The sequence below is a fragment of the Nicotiana sylvestris genome, chromosome 7 (genome assembly GCF_000393655.2).
Source record: "Nicotiana sylvestris chromosome 7, ASM39365v2, whole genome shotgun sequence".
In the NCBI taxonomy this organism is placed as follows: domain Eukaryota; kingdom Viridiplantae; phylum Streptophyta; class Magnoliopsida; order Solanales; family Solanaceae; genus Nicotiana; species Nicotiana sylvestris.
Genome location: NC_091063.1, coordinates 156846546 through 156860360, shown reverse-complemented (window position 1 = coordinate 156860360; position 13815 = coordinate 156846546).

Sequence of the window (13815 nt, the reverse complement as noted above, 5' to 3'; positions counted from 1 at the left end):
AAAAAACTAGTTAAGAACTCTTACCCCAACAATCCCTTTGAAAATCCTTTGAAATTTCGCATAAAACAAAGCTCTGTAAGTCCAAAATGTGAAATATGTAGTAAACCCTCGATTTGGAACTTAAGTCTACTGCCCAGTTAATTCTTTCTTCACGAATGCAGAAAATGCCTCGCGTTTGCGAAGCACATAGATGCTACTGCCCAGATTTCCTCTTATGCAAACGCGAGGATCCACTCGCGAATGCGGTTCAAATGGTTCTCAAGCTTAGCTATCGTAAAGCCCATTCAAGCGAACTCATAGACCAACCGCAGGAGTCCACCCTAGACCGCCTTTCCTCTTCGCGAATGAGGATTCCAATCCGCGATCGCATTGCACAAGGTCCTGACCCTTTGCGAACGTGTCGCCTTCTTTGTGAATACGAAGGGTAAAATTCTAGCAAGTCTCTAAGAACTCTACACGAACGCGGGAACACCTTCCCGAACGCATAGAATAAAACCATAATTGAGAAACCAACACTTCAGCTATTCCTCTAAGACTTGAAATGCACCGAACATGGTCTGAACTTCACCTGAAGCCCCCGGGACCCCAACCAAACATACCAACAAGTCCTAAAACAGCATACGGACACACTCAAAGCGTCAAATCACATCAAATAATAGTAGAATCACGAATCGTGCATCGATTCAAGTCTAAGAACTTATGAACTTCTGAATTCCGAAACCAACACCGATTTATTCTAAAGCAACTCCGATTAACCCCAAATTTTGCACACATCCTAAATGACATTATAGACATATTCTAACTTCCATAATCGGGATCCAACCCTGATACCAAAAAGTCCACTCCCAGTCAAACTTTCTAAAATCTTCCAACTTTCCAACTTTTACCAATTAATGCCGAAATGACCTACAGACCTCCAAATCAACGCCCGGGAACGCTCCTTAGACCAAATCACCATATGGAACTATTAGAACTGTCAAAACTCTATTACGAAGTCGTCTTCACACTAGTCAAACTACAATCAACACCTAGACTTAAAATTCTAATTTAGGAACTATGTGTCCCATTTCACTCTGAAACTCTCCCGAACCCGGCACCAAGCAACCCGGAAAGTCACATAACAACAAAAATAAAATAGAGGGAGCAATGAATATGGGATTGGTGCTAATACTCTCAAAATGAACGACCATGTCATTACATCCTCTCCCTCTTAAATCAAACATTCATCCTCGAACGAGTATAGAAACATACCCGAAGTGATGAAAAGATAAGGATAACGACTACACATATCATGCTCGGTCTCCCAAGACGCCTCATCGATTGGCTGACCCCTCCACTGAACTTTTATTGAAGCAATGTTCTTCCACCTCAACTTTCAAACCTACCTGTCCAAAATGGTCACCAGCTCCTCAACATAAGATAGATCCTTGTCCAACTGGACTGAGTTGAAGTCTAACACATGAGATAGATCACCATGATAATTCCGGAGCATAGAAACATGGAATACTTGATGAACTACAGCTAGACTAGGTAGTAGTGTAAATCTGTAGGGCACCTCTCCAATCCTCTCAAGAATCTCCAAAGGCCTGATATACCTAGGGCTCAATTTTCCCTTCTTCCCGAACCTCATAACACCCTTCATGGGTGAAACTCGGAGCAAGACCCACTACCCAACCATGAATGCAATGTCGTGAACCTTCTGATCCACATAACACTTCTGTCTAGATTGTGCTGTGCGAAGTCAATCCTGAATCAATTTAACCTTTTCCAAAGCATCCTGAACCAAGTCTATACAATAGCCTAGCCTTGCCCGGCTCAAACCAACCCACTGGAGACTGACACCGCCTACCATACAAAGACTCATATGGGTCCATCTGAATGCTCGGCTAGTAGCTATTGTTATAGGCAACACTGCAAGTGGCAAGAACTGATCCCAAGAACCCCCAAACTCCATCACACATGCACAGAGCATATATTCTAATATCTGAATAGTACGTTCGGACTGCCCCTCCATTTAAGGGTGAAATGATATGCTCAGCTCAATGCGAGTAACTAACTCATGCTTTAGGTCCCTCCAGAACCGCGATGTAAATTGCGTGCCCTGGCCAGAGATGATGGATACCATCATGCCATGAAGCCTAACAATCTCGCAAATATAAACTCGAGCCAGCTGCTCAGAAGAATAGGTAGTCACCAATGGAATGAAATGAGCTGACTTGGTCAACCTTTCCACTATCACCCAAACTGCACCAAACTTCTTCTGAGTCTGTGGGAGCCTAACAACAAAATCCACAGTAATCTGCTCCTATTTCCACTTCGGAATCTCTTGCTTCTGAAGCAATCTACCTAGTCATTGATGCTCATACTTCACCTACTGACAATTTAGGCACCAAGCTACATAATCCACTACGTCCTTCTCCATCATCCTCTACCAATAATGCTGCCTTAGGTCCTGCTACATCTTTGCGACACCTAGATGAATGGAGTACTATGCTTGAACTGTGAGCCTCTTGGAGAATCAACTCACGTAGACCATCTACATTGGGCACACATAGCCTACCCTGTATCCGCAATGCACCATCCTCTCCAATAGTGACCTCCTTAGCATCACTATGCTTAACTGTGTCCTTGAGGACAGGAAGATGGGGTTCATCATACTGACACTCTCTGATACGATCATGAAGAGAAGACTGAGAATCTATACAAACTAAAACTCGACTCGGCTCAGAGACATCCAATCTAATAAACTATTTGGCCATGGCCCAAACATCCAATGCTAATGGCCTCTCTACTACTAGTAGACATGCTAAACTTCCCAAACTTTCCGCCCTATGACTCAAGGCATCGAAAACCACATTGGCCTTCCCGAGATGATATAGAATGGAGACATCATAGTCCTTAAGCAGCTCTAACCACCTCCGCTAACGCAAGTTAAGATCCTTTTGTTTGAATAGATGATGCAGACTCCGGCGATTGTTGTATATCTCACAAGGGACACCGTAAAAATAGTGCCACTAAATCTTCAAGGCATGAACAATAGTGGCTAACTCAAAGTCATGGACAAGATAGTTCTTATCATGTACCTTTAATTGTCTAGACGAGTAGGCGATCACCCTACCTTTCTACATCAAAACTGCACCTAGATCAATAAGTGACGCATTAGAATACAGAGTATAAGACCCCGAACCTGTAGGCAATACTAACACTAGGGCTGTAGTCAAAGCTGTCACACCTCCTTTTTACCACTCATACCCCGAGAAGGGTGATATAAGGGAGTTTTTCCAATTAAAGTGACAATCGAAACAAGATTATTTTATTAAAAATTCAGAGTCGCCACTTGGGATAATTTATGGTGTCCCAAGTCACCGGTTCAAATCCCGAATCGAGGAAATATTGACTCTGTATTACAGTTTACGAACACAGAAATCTGGGTAAGGAATTCTGTTAACCCGGGAGAAGGTGTTAGGCATTCCCAGATTCCGTGGTTCTAGTACGGTCGCTCAACTGTTATATTTGGCCTATTTACTTGATTTTAAAACATCTTTGAAACCTATGTGCATTTTATTCCTTATAACCGCTTTTATTTAATATTGTTTAGAAAGATTCAATGTCATCTAAAACACATCTTGAACCACGTCACATAAATGCACCAACGATCCACGACATATTTTATTTAACGTTGTTGAGATTTGGATTTGGGTCACATAAATGCGCACCCGAATTGAGATTTACGTATCGTGACCATGCTACGGGAACCGTGCCCATAGTCACGACAATTTACTATTAATTGCGCCTAAAGCAAGCTACGATATTTTATTTTTCTTACTTTGAGATTATTGCGAACAAAATCTAAAATTATTTTTCAAACCAAAAAAAAATATGAACAATATGCACGCCTATATTTTGCCAATTACGAACTCTGAATCTACACCAAAAAGCTCAAGGCTTTAATTGGACTCTATGAAGCTAAAACAAACCTAGTCTATATATATTCTAAAGACGCGTAGGAATTGCATAGTTGGGGTTGAATTAGAATATACAAATAAACAATCATTTATCTGATTTTAAATTAAAAATAAAATTATATAATGATTAATATAATAATCTTAGTCAAAGAAAAAAGTTGTCAGTGTCTACGTCAAACAAAATATAATAGAAGAGAAGTCTAAAAATAAAATGATTTTTATTTCCAAATACAATAACGAAACTATTAAACAAAATATAAAGCAAATTCCCTTTCGATTAACCCTAAAATCAATTCTCTCACAATCAAATTCAAACACGCAAAAAAAAAAGAAACTGGACTATTAGAGGATTTCACTGAAAGCTAAAAACAATGGAGTTACGAGTCATTAGAGAGAGAATGAGATTACTTTTACTCGTCGCCGGTAGACGTTTGCCGGAGAACTCAACAGAGAATTAATTGTAAGTGCTGCTTTGCTGCAGAGTGTAGAAAACCTCTATGGATTCGGAATTTTTAAACGAAGCTCAACAACGAAGTGTCGAACCGAAACCCGCCAGAGACCTCTTTTTAATTACAATCGTTTCAGAATCAATGAAGAAACTTAACGCCCAAATTTCAAAAAAAAAACTCTTTAATTGAACGGACTGAACAACAAATCGAAAACCAGGACCTCGACCATAAGACCAGGGGGAACTGTTTTGAGGCTATTTTCGCAACTGGTAGCTTTAGGAATTAGGTTGTTGTAGCTAAAGCTTTTTGTGTATGGTGTCAGCTACTGGTATTTTGAAGGAGGAGGAGGAATTCCCATGGGGAGTACGGTTGTTTCCTTTTTTAAAGTTCTGCGGCTGCCCTTTTTAGTGTAGTCTAGGTCTAGGAATTGAAAACTTGGGAGTAGGGTTTCTGTAATTGGGTATTTTATATGAAAGTGGGAAAGGATAATGGCCATTGGATTAGAAGGAAATAGATGGCTAGGATTAAATCTTGCACTTAAATGGGCTAATGGGTTGGGAAGAATGGACTAAGGGTAATTGGGTTGGACCATGTCTTTTTGTGTCTCAATTTTGGACTAAGAAGACTCCAAAAATTATTATTCAAAACCATAGCTATATTCTTTTAATATAAGATAACTATACTACATGATGCAAACAAAAATTCTAATTAATTAAACTAAACTATATTAAAACATGAAACTATTATATATTTTTTGTATTTTTCAAGATTATATAAAGATAAAAATAAGGTACTATTTTTGTATTATTTTTTTACTTTATGAAAGGTACATAAAACAAAATATTTTTGTAATTTTTATTTTCTTGTAATAAAATAAAGTAAAAGAGTCAAATTAATTAAAATAGCTATATTAGGCCTAAATTAAATATTTACATGCTAAAATATAAAAAATCTTGGGGAGGGTCAAAAATCACATGTCTACAACTGCCTCTCTTTGACTGGAAACACGAAGAGTTTTCAGGTAAGAACGACTAGACAGGTTTTTTGACCCGACCCTTATTTAAGGAGACCAAAACTAAGAGAAAAAGGGAATGTGACCGAGCCCTGATATCTGAGCTGCCTACATATCCTTGGCTATAAAGGAATCAGGCCACGTGTAGTTCAGAGGTGAATGAGGTGATGGAGTACCGAGGTGGAGGGCCAATCGAGGTTCCATCGATGTTCCGATCCGCAGTCCCGTTATTACATCAAAATCAGAAATGAAAAAGACTAACTAAGCCAATCAGCTACGAGTTACAAGATTTCTATCTATGAGTCTTCTGAAGCTTGATCTTGAGTTTTGGTTGGTTCTTCATGCGAACCCTAATCTGAATCTTGATGCTTGTTAGCCGTAGGTGTTGGTTCAATTTTCTTCAGCTTTTCAAACCAAGATGGGACATGCAGAGCTTGTGACCTCAATCACGTCTTGATCATTCCACAACTTTTCATCTGCTTCTGCATTTGGATTCACTCCTTTTTTCCCCTTTTTTCTTTTCTTTTTTTGTTTTTGTTTTTTTTTTAATTCTAAACTGAGATTACTTCCATTGATCATCTCGTCTATTGACTCGCCTTCTTTCCACGAGCTTCGGCTAATTCTAACTTGAACTGCTTTCTCTTGAAACTCAAATTGTTTTTCCTTGTTCTCCAGGTGGGCGTCTGATTGCTGAAACTTGAACTGTCTTCCTTTGAAACTTACAACTGCTTTTCCTCGAAACTTAAACTGTTTTCCCTTATTTTCCAGGTGGGCGCCTGATTTCTGAAACTTTCTGTGTTCCCTTGTTTTCCATGTGGGTGCCTGCAATCAAAACCAACAAAAAAACGGAATTTTTCTGCCCCAGTTTGCACTAGGAAGCTTTGTGAGTTGTTAGCAATATTGTAAACCACTTATACTATTGATGAAATGATGAGTAAACTAATGACTAGACTAGGATGTACGTCTCCTAAAAGTGATTGAGCTTGCGAAAAACTATAAACTAAGCTTGACTAAAGTAAAAATTGACCCTATTTTCCAGGCGGGGCCCCTGATTTCAAGAAGACTAAACATTGATAATCTTAAGAAAACTAAAAAAATGACTCCCTTCTTCTTCTTTTTTCAAATTCAGACTTCCCTTTTTTTTTTAAATTATTATCCTAGGAGAAAATTCATCGGACTAGGTTTCCTATCTTAGGAGAAAAATTCATCAGAGTAAGATTTTAATCCTAGGAGAAAGTTCATCAGACTAGGTCTTCCATCTTAGGAGAAAAATTCATCAGACTAAGATTTTTTGTATCTTAGGAGAAAGATTCATCAGACTAAGATGTTTATCCTAGGAGAAAGTTCATCAGACTAGGTCTTCCATCTTAGGAGAAAAATTCATCAGACTAAGATTTTTTGTATCTTAGGAGAAAGATTCATCAGACTCAGATGTTTATCCTAGGAGAAAGTTCATCAGACTGGTTTTCTATCTTAGGAGAAAAATTCATCAGACTAAGATTTTGATCTTAGGAGAAAGTACATCAGACTAGGTCTTCTATCTTAGGAGAAAGACTCATCAGACTAAGATTTTATTGGGAGAAGATCCATCAGACTAGGACTTTTTATCCTAGGAAGAAAAAATGTGAAGATCAATGGCAAGATTTTATGCACAATAGCAAGACAAATAAAGGCAAAGATTTGAGAAACTTCCCTTTATCGGCTCTTCTCTTCTTTTCTCTTTTTTTTTTGTTGTTGTTTTTTTCTTTTTTTTTTCTCTTTTTGAATCACTTTCCTTGCACCGCTTTGTTCCTGTTTCATACAAAGAAAAATTCGTCAGTTTTGAAAATGGTTATCGGTTTGTGGCCTTGAGTCTTGGGCAGCTTGGCTTCTGCTCAATCAGCTTAAGTCGACTTCAAGAGACTTTTTCTCTGCATCAACCCTAATTGTTTCACAGCTAGTATCATTTGTACTTGCGGCTCAATCAGCCTTATCTCGACTGGAGATCTTTGCCTAGGTGACCCTTTTCGATATCTTGAATGACTTTCTGCTTTTGAGCAATTTGTCTGTCAAAGAGAATCACCAGTTATCTTTCTTGCACCAAGTAGGCTGAGAAGAATCTTTTTGGGGAAGACTTTGTAAGAATCCTCAAGGTATATTGACAGAAACAACTTAGTGCTGGCCAAATTTGCTTTATGCAATTGAAAAGCTGGTAGCAGATTTTGAAATCTTTTCTTGCTTGTTTTGACAAGGACCGACTTGGAGTGAAGGACATAATGATGCAAAGAAACAAGTATTAACAAGAAATGTCCCTGTCGGAAGGACAGAAGGAAGAGTTCTTTTTCCTTTTTTTTCTTTTTCAATAACTAGCCTTAATGATCATGACATGCATTTTGGACTTAACGGCCGATCTACCAAGCTAATCCAATCTTCCCTTTCACCATTCTTATGACCTTTGAAGTCGGGCTTGTTTATGCCAATTCTTCACATCAGCTTCACGACTCACTTTCGACAAGTAGTGCCCGAAGGGTTTTTAGCAACAAGTCTCTCTCATTTATTCATCTTTGCTTACCATCGCCTTACAGTGCCCGTGAGGGTTTTCACTAATAAGACTCTCTCATTTTTTCTTTTTCTTTCTCTCTTTTTGTGAGCAACTCGACGATGTTCTACGTCACGTGACAACTATTGCTCATTGCATGCGTCTCTTGGCATTCTTGAAGGCATATCGGGAGGTCTTTATTTGGAAGGATTTTGGATAGGGTTGGAAAGAAAGGTTGACATGAAGGCTCAAAATAAACTCAAAATGAGAGGTTGTAGACTTACAACTCTTGGAATCGACTCTTTCAAAAATGAAATAAAATCTTTGCACCAGTTTCAGATGCTGGGGATTTTTGGATTTTTCTATTTTTTCTATTTGTTTTCTTTTTCTTCTAAATTCTTATTTGGTTGGACCGAACCGTGAGGCTGCCTACGTATCCTTATTTTAAAGGAATCAGGTCTAACGTAGTTCAAACATCTGGCCTAAACTATTTTTCATCTTTCTTTCTGTTTCTCTTTTCCTTTTTCTTTTTTTCTCTTTTTTTGTTTGCCCCAGCCTCTATTTTTGAGGGCATGGACCTTTGACAATTTTTTCTCTGAACTTTCTAAGAATTGCCCTAGTTTGTACTCTTGGGACATGGATTTTTTCTTTTTTTTTTCTTTTTTTTTTTGACTCTAAACTTGATTCTAAAAGAGGGTAGTCAAAGAAAAATAACACAGGCTCAAAAGGGGTAGAAAAGGATATAAAGTATTTGGGTAGCAGAAAAAGGGCCTCCCAACCTCGAGAACGCCAAACATAGTATCTTTTCCCGATCACAACATTGATGAACATGTCTGTCTTCTTGGTGTGTTGTGGTCACAAGACACTTTCCATCCCTTAATGTCAAACTTTCCATCAAACTTCAATTGATTAAACATCTTCAAGCCCGATCTTCACAATGATTTGAAGGTGAATTTTACTCGACCTTAGTTCACAAAGTACTTCAACTCTTTATTCATCCTCAAAAGTATTTTTTTTTCCAGTTATCCAACTCTAGATTAAATTAGTTTCTAAGATCTGACCAAAATTTCCGCATGCATGTCATGTCATTAGAACTAGCGAGAAAAGAACTAGCAACAGAATGACACAAAAGGACAAGCTGTATTTTATTGAGTAAAGGATGAAAGGGTTTGACAACAAGACAAACAGCCTAAAATCCGAGTTACAACCCTAAGATAACTCGGATAATGAAAATAGTAACAGAACAGACAGACAAGACTCAAACAAATAGAATGGAGGGATAAAAGGGTTTGACTCAATAAAACAAATAAAATCTAGATGACAACCCTGAAATAACCCAGATAGTAGGAAAAAATCAAAACAAGCTACCAAGATTCCTTCATAGTGAGGAGAGAATAACTTTTCAATTTCTAAGCTTGACATTTAGCCATAAATTTGCTTATCAGAATCACCATGGCCTTCTCCAATTTCAGTCGGCAAGCTCCCGAGAGGATCCTCATACTCCATGTCACCAGGCACCATCCCCACAAAGTGTGCATCATCATGTGCAGATAAATGATTCTGCACGATAATCTGGGTGTCACTATCTTGGATCACAATCAGTTTTTCCTGGATCATCCTTTCTATTTCTCTTTTCAAATCCCGACAGCTTTCAACATTGTGCCCCTGGGTATTAGAATGGTATTCACACCTTTTAGAAGGGTCAAAGCTTCTTGACGTAGGTCCACATGATTTGGAGGAATAGGTGCAATCATGTCATAATGCTTTAATTTCTCAAACAAGCTTGCATATGACTCTCTTATTGGTGTAAAATTATCTTTCAACCTTTGTTCCCCTTTATACCTCTGGCTTGGATGTAGGTTATAGGGCACATGGAAATTTTGTGGGGGATGTTGGAGATTTCGTGAAGCTCGTGCTCGCCTTCTGAGGTGTTTTGGTGGCTGGACAACATATTGAGGTGGAGCGACAGAGTATTGTGTGTTCTGAGGTGGATAGTAATGCTCAGGGGAGTCATGGGAAACCTGATGAGGTTGCACATATCGAGGCGTTTTCCTGGGACCTCTTCTCGAGCCTGTTGTCATCATGATTTCTTCATCCTTCTCATTCGTGCCACTGAAATTATCAGATTCAACCTGGACAGCCTGCGTTGCAGCTTTAAGAACTGCTTGACTTATAATTTTTCCTGTCTTAAGACCATTCTCTACCATTTCTCCCATTTTGATTGTTTCCGAGAAGGATTTTCCCACTGCGGATATCATGTTTTGAAAATAATCTGGCTCTTGAGGGTGAAGGAAGACAATGATTAGCTCGTGGTCATCCATGGGTGGCTTAACTCTAGCTGCTTGCTCTCTCCATTTAATGGCATATTCCCTGAAACTTTCAGTTGGTTTCTTCTTTAGGTTTGAAAGGGAAATACGGTCTGGGGCAATGTCGATGTTGTATTGGAACTGTTTGACAAAGGCCTGTGCCATGTCATCCCAGACATACCAGTGAGACGTGTCTTGATCCATAAACTATTCGGAGGCTACTCCCGTAAGGCTTTCCCCAAAATAAGCCATCAAGAATTCTTCATTTCTTCCCGCACCTCTTAGTTGATTGCAATACCTTTTTAAGTGGGCTATGTGATCTCCATGTCCATCATACTTTTCAAATTTGGGAGACTTGAAACCAGGCGGCAAGTGGATATCGAGGAACATACATAGATCTTTGAAGGCAACACTCTTTTGACCTGTCAACCCTTGCATGTTTTTTAACCGTTGTTCTAAGCTTTTCACTCTTTGGGTCATTTCTTCTTGTACCATCTTTCGGGCAGACTTCTCAATGTTTGCAGGAAGATCAAACGAGTACGAGTGGTACTCAGGAGAGTGGTATTGCTCTTGCTTTGTAGCAAATTGTGACTCATGACGAGGCTGTCCTTGACCACTGGCCCATGCTTAACACATTTCGGTCCTTCGCTGTTTCAGTATTCTATTTTTCTCAAACACAGTAGACTCTTGTTGAACCCTCTGACCCTGAGTCTCTTGAGCATTTGTAACAGCTTCGACGTCAGTTGTCATTGACATTTTTTCCTTGGATCTTATGTTGCCAGATTACCACAAACCGACCACCTCAACTTTTTTTCAAAATTCAAAACAAAAACATGTTAGAATGGACTCAGTCGGTCCTTATTATTATCAATATTTTTTCATTTTTGTTTTTCATTTTTTTTTCATTTGTTTTCCTCATTTTCCTTTCAATGGTTGATCGAACCTGATGTGGGTTGCCTACGTATCATGTGGGAACATGAATCAGATCTTGCGTAGTTCGGGAAGATCATGAATAAAGTAAATAAACTATCCTTTTTTTGAATTTTTATTTTATTTTTTCGATAGAAAGACTTATAAATAAGAAAGGGAATATTTTTGGATTTTGATTTTTCTTCAACATTTTTGCAAAGAAAAACTTCTAAAGAACAGAGATTTTTTCTTTTTGAATTTTTTTTCTGGAATTTCGAAATAAAAACTTCTAAAGAAGAAAGAAAATATTTTTGAAATTTTATTTTGAATTTATAAAAGAAATACTTCTAAAAAAAGAAAATATTTTTGAATTTTGAATTTTCTTTTCAATTTTGAAAGAAGAATGAAAATATTTTTGGATTTTTGGAAGAAATTAAAAGAAAATATTTTTGTATATTTTTTTAAAAAACAATTAGAGTATAAAAGAAAGGCTTTCTAAAGAAGCAAGTAATGGAAAATATTTTTGGATTTTTTGAAAATCGGGGTCTAAAAAAAGACTTTTCTAGAGAGGATGTAAAGGAAAATATTTTGGATTTTTGAAAATTATGGGCCGGAACCGATGAGGTTTGCCTACGTATCTCACATCCAGTGAGAATCAGACCCATGTAGTTCGCCCAATTTTGACGGAACAAAAGAAAATATGACTTATTTTGAGATGACTATTTTTTCAAAATTTCAACAGAATTTCAGGGTAATTCAAATACCTACCTCTCACTCTCTTTTCTTTTCTCTTTTTTTTCGATCTTCATTTTTTTATATTTTCTTTCCCTATTCTAGAATCCAGTCAGCATGTAAGCCGAAATAGACAGATAAGAAAGTAGCACGTAAGATGTATCAGGATGGTCTTTTAATTTAGGTGCATCTGTCCTAGACGCACCCAACCCCTGTGTTGAGTCCCCAAAGTCAAATGCACATGATATAAACAAACGTTCATAATAGGGATCTGACATGAGGTTGAGTTATTCTAAGCTAAAAACCTGGGTATATTGTTCTAGACTTGTGTACCCGAGCGGACAACTCGAGCCGAGGAGGGGGCTATGTACCGGGAACCAAAAGGCCATCCGGCTTAGCAACTTGTCCGAGCCTCTTTCTTATTTCAAGGTATGACACTAACATAATAGGGAGTCACGCCAGCGTGCACATCCCCGAAGTTGCGAAGAGAATGGTTTCATAGCAGTTTATATATAGTTCAGACAATATCAAAGCGGTAAAAAGCACCACTTAGAACATTAGGCCCTAATACGTAAAAATCAGATAATAAACAAAGCCAACTATAACAATTATTCCAAGCTCGAATTCTGAACCCTGAACCAGAAGTTCTGGGTTCTTTTCCCCAGCAGAGTCACCAGAGCTGTCACACCTCCTTTTTACCACCCACACCCCGAGAAGGGTGATATAAGGGAGTTTTTCCAATTAAAATGACAATATTAATGGGATTATTTTATTAAAATTTCAGAGTCGCCACTTGGGATAATTTATGGTGTCCCAAGTCACCTGTTCAAATCCCGAATCGAGGAAATATTGACTCTGTATTACAGTCTGCGAACACAGAAATTCGGGTAAGGAATTCTGTTAACCCGGGAGAAGGTGTTAGGCATTCCCAGATTCTGTGGTTCTAGCACAGTCGCTCAACTATTATATTTGGCCTATTTACTTGATTTTAAAACATTTTTGAAACCTATGTGCATTTTATTCCTTATAATCGCTTTTATTTAATATTTTTTTAGAAAGATTCAATATCATCTAAAACACATCTTGAACCACGTCACATAAATACACCAGCGATCCACGACATATTTTATTTAATGTTGTTGAGATTTGGATTTGGGTCACATAAATGCGCACCCGAATTGAGATTTATGTATCATGACCATGCCACGAGAACCATGCCCACAGTCACGACAATTTACTATTAATTGCGTCTAAAGCAAGCTACAATATTTTATTTTTCTTACTTTGAGATTATTGCGAACAAAATTTAAAATTATTTTTCAAACCAAAAAAAAAATATGAACAATATGCACGCTATATTTTGTCAATTACAAACTCTGAATCTACACCAAAAAGCTCAAGGTTTTAATTGGACTCTATGAAGCTAAAACAAACCTGGTCTATATATATATATTCTAAAGACGCGTAGGAATTGCATAGTTGGGGTTAATTAGAATATACAAATAAAAAAATCATTTATCTGATTTTAAATTAAAAAATAAAATTATATAATGATTAATATAATAATCTTAGTCAAAAAAAAAAAGTTGCCAGTGTCTACGTCAAAGAAAATGCAACAGAAGAGAAGTCTAAAAATAAAATGATTTTTATTTCCAAATACAATAACGAAACTATTAAACAAAACATAAAGCAAATTCCCTTTCGATTAACCCTAAAATCAATTCTCTCACAATCAAATTCAAACACGCAAAAAAAAGAAACCGGACTATTAGAGGATTTCACTGAAAGCTAAAAAAAATGGAGTTACGAGTCGTTAGAGAGAGAATGAGATTACTTTTACTCGTCGCCAGTAGACGATTGCCGGAGAACTCAATAGAGAATTAATTGTAAGTGCTGCTTTGCTGCAGAGTGTAGAAAACCTCTA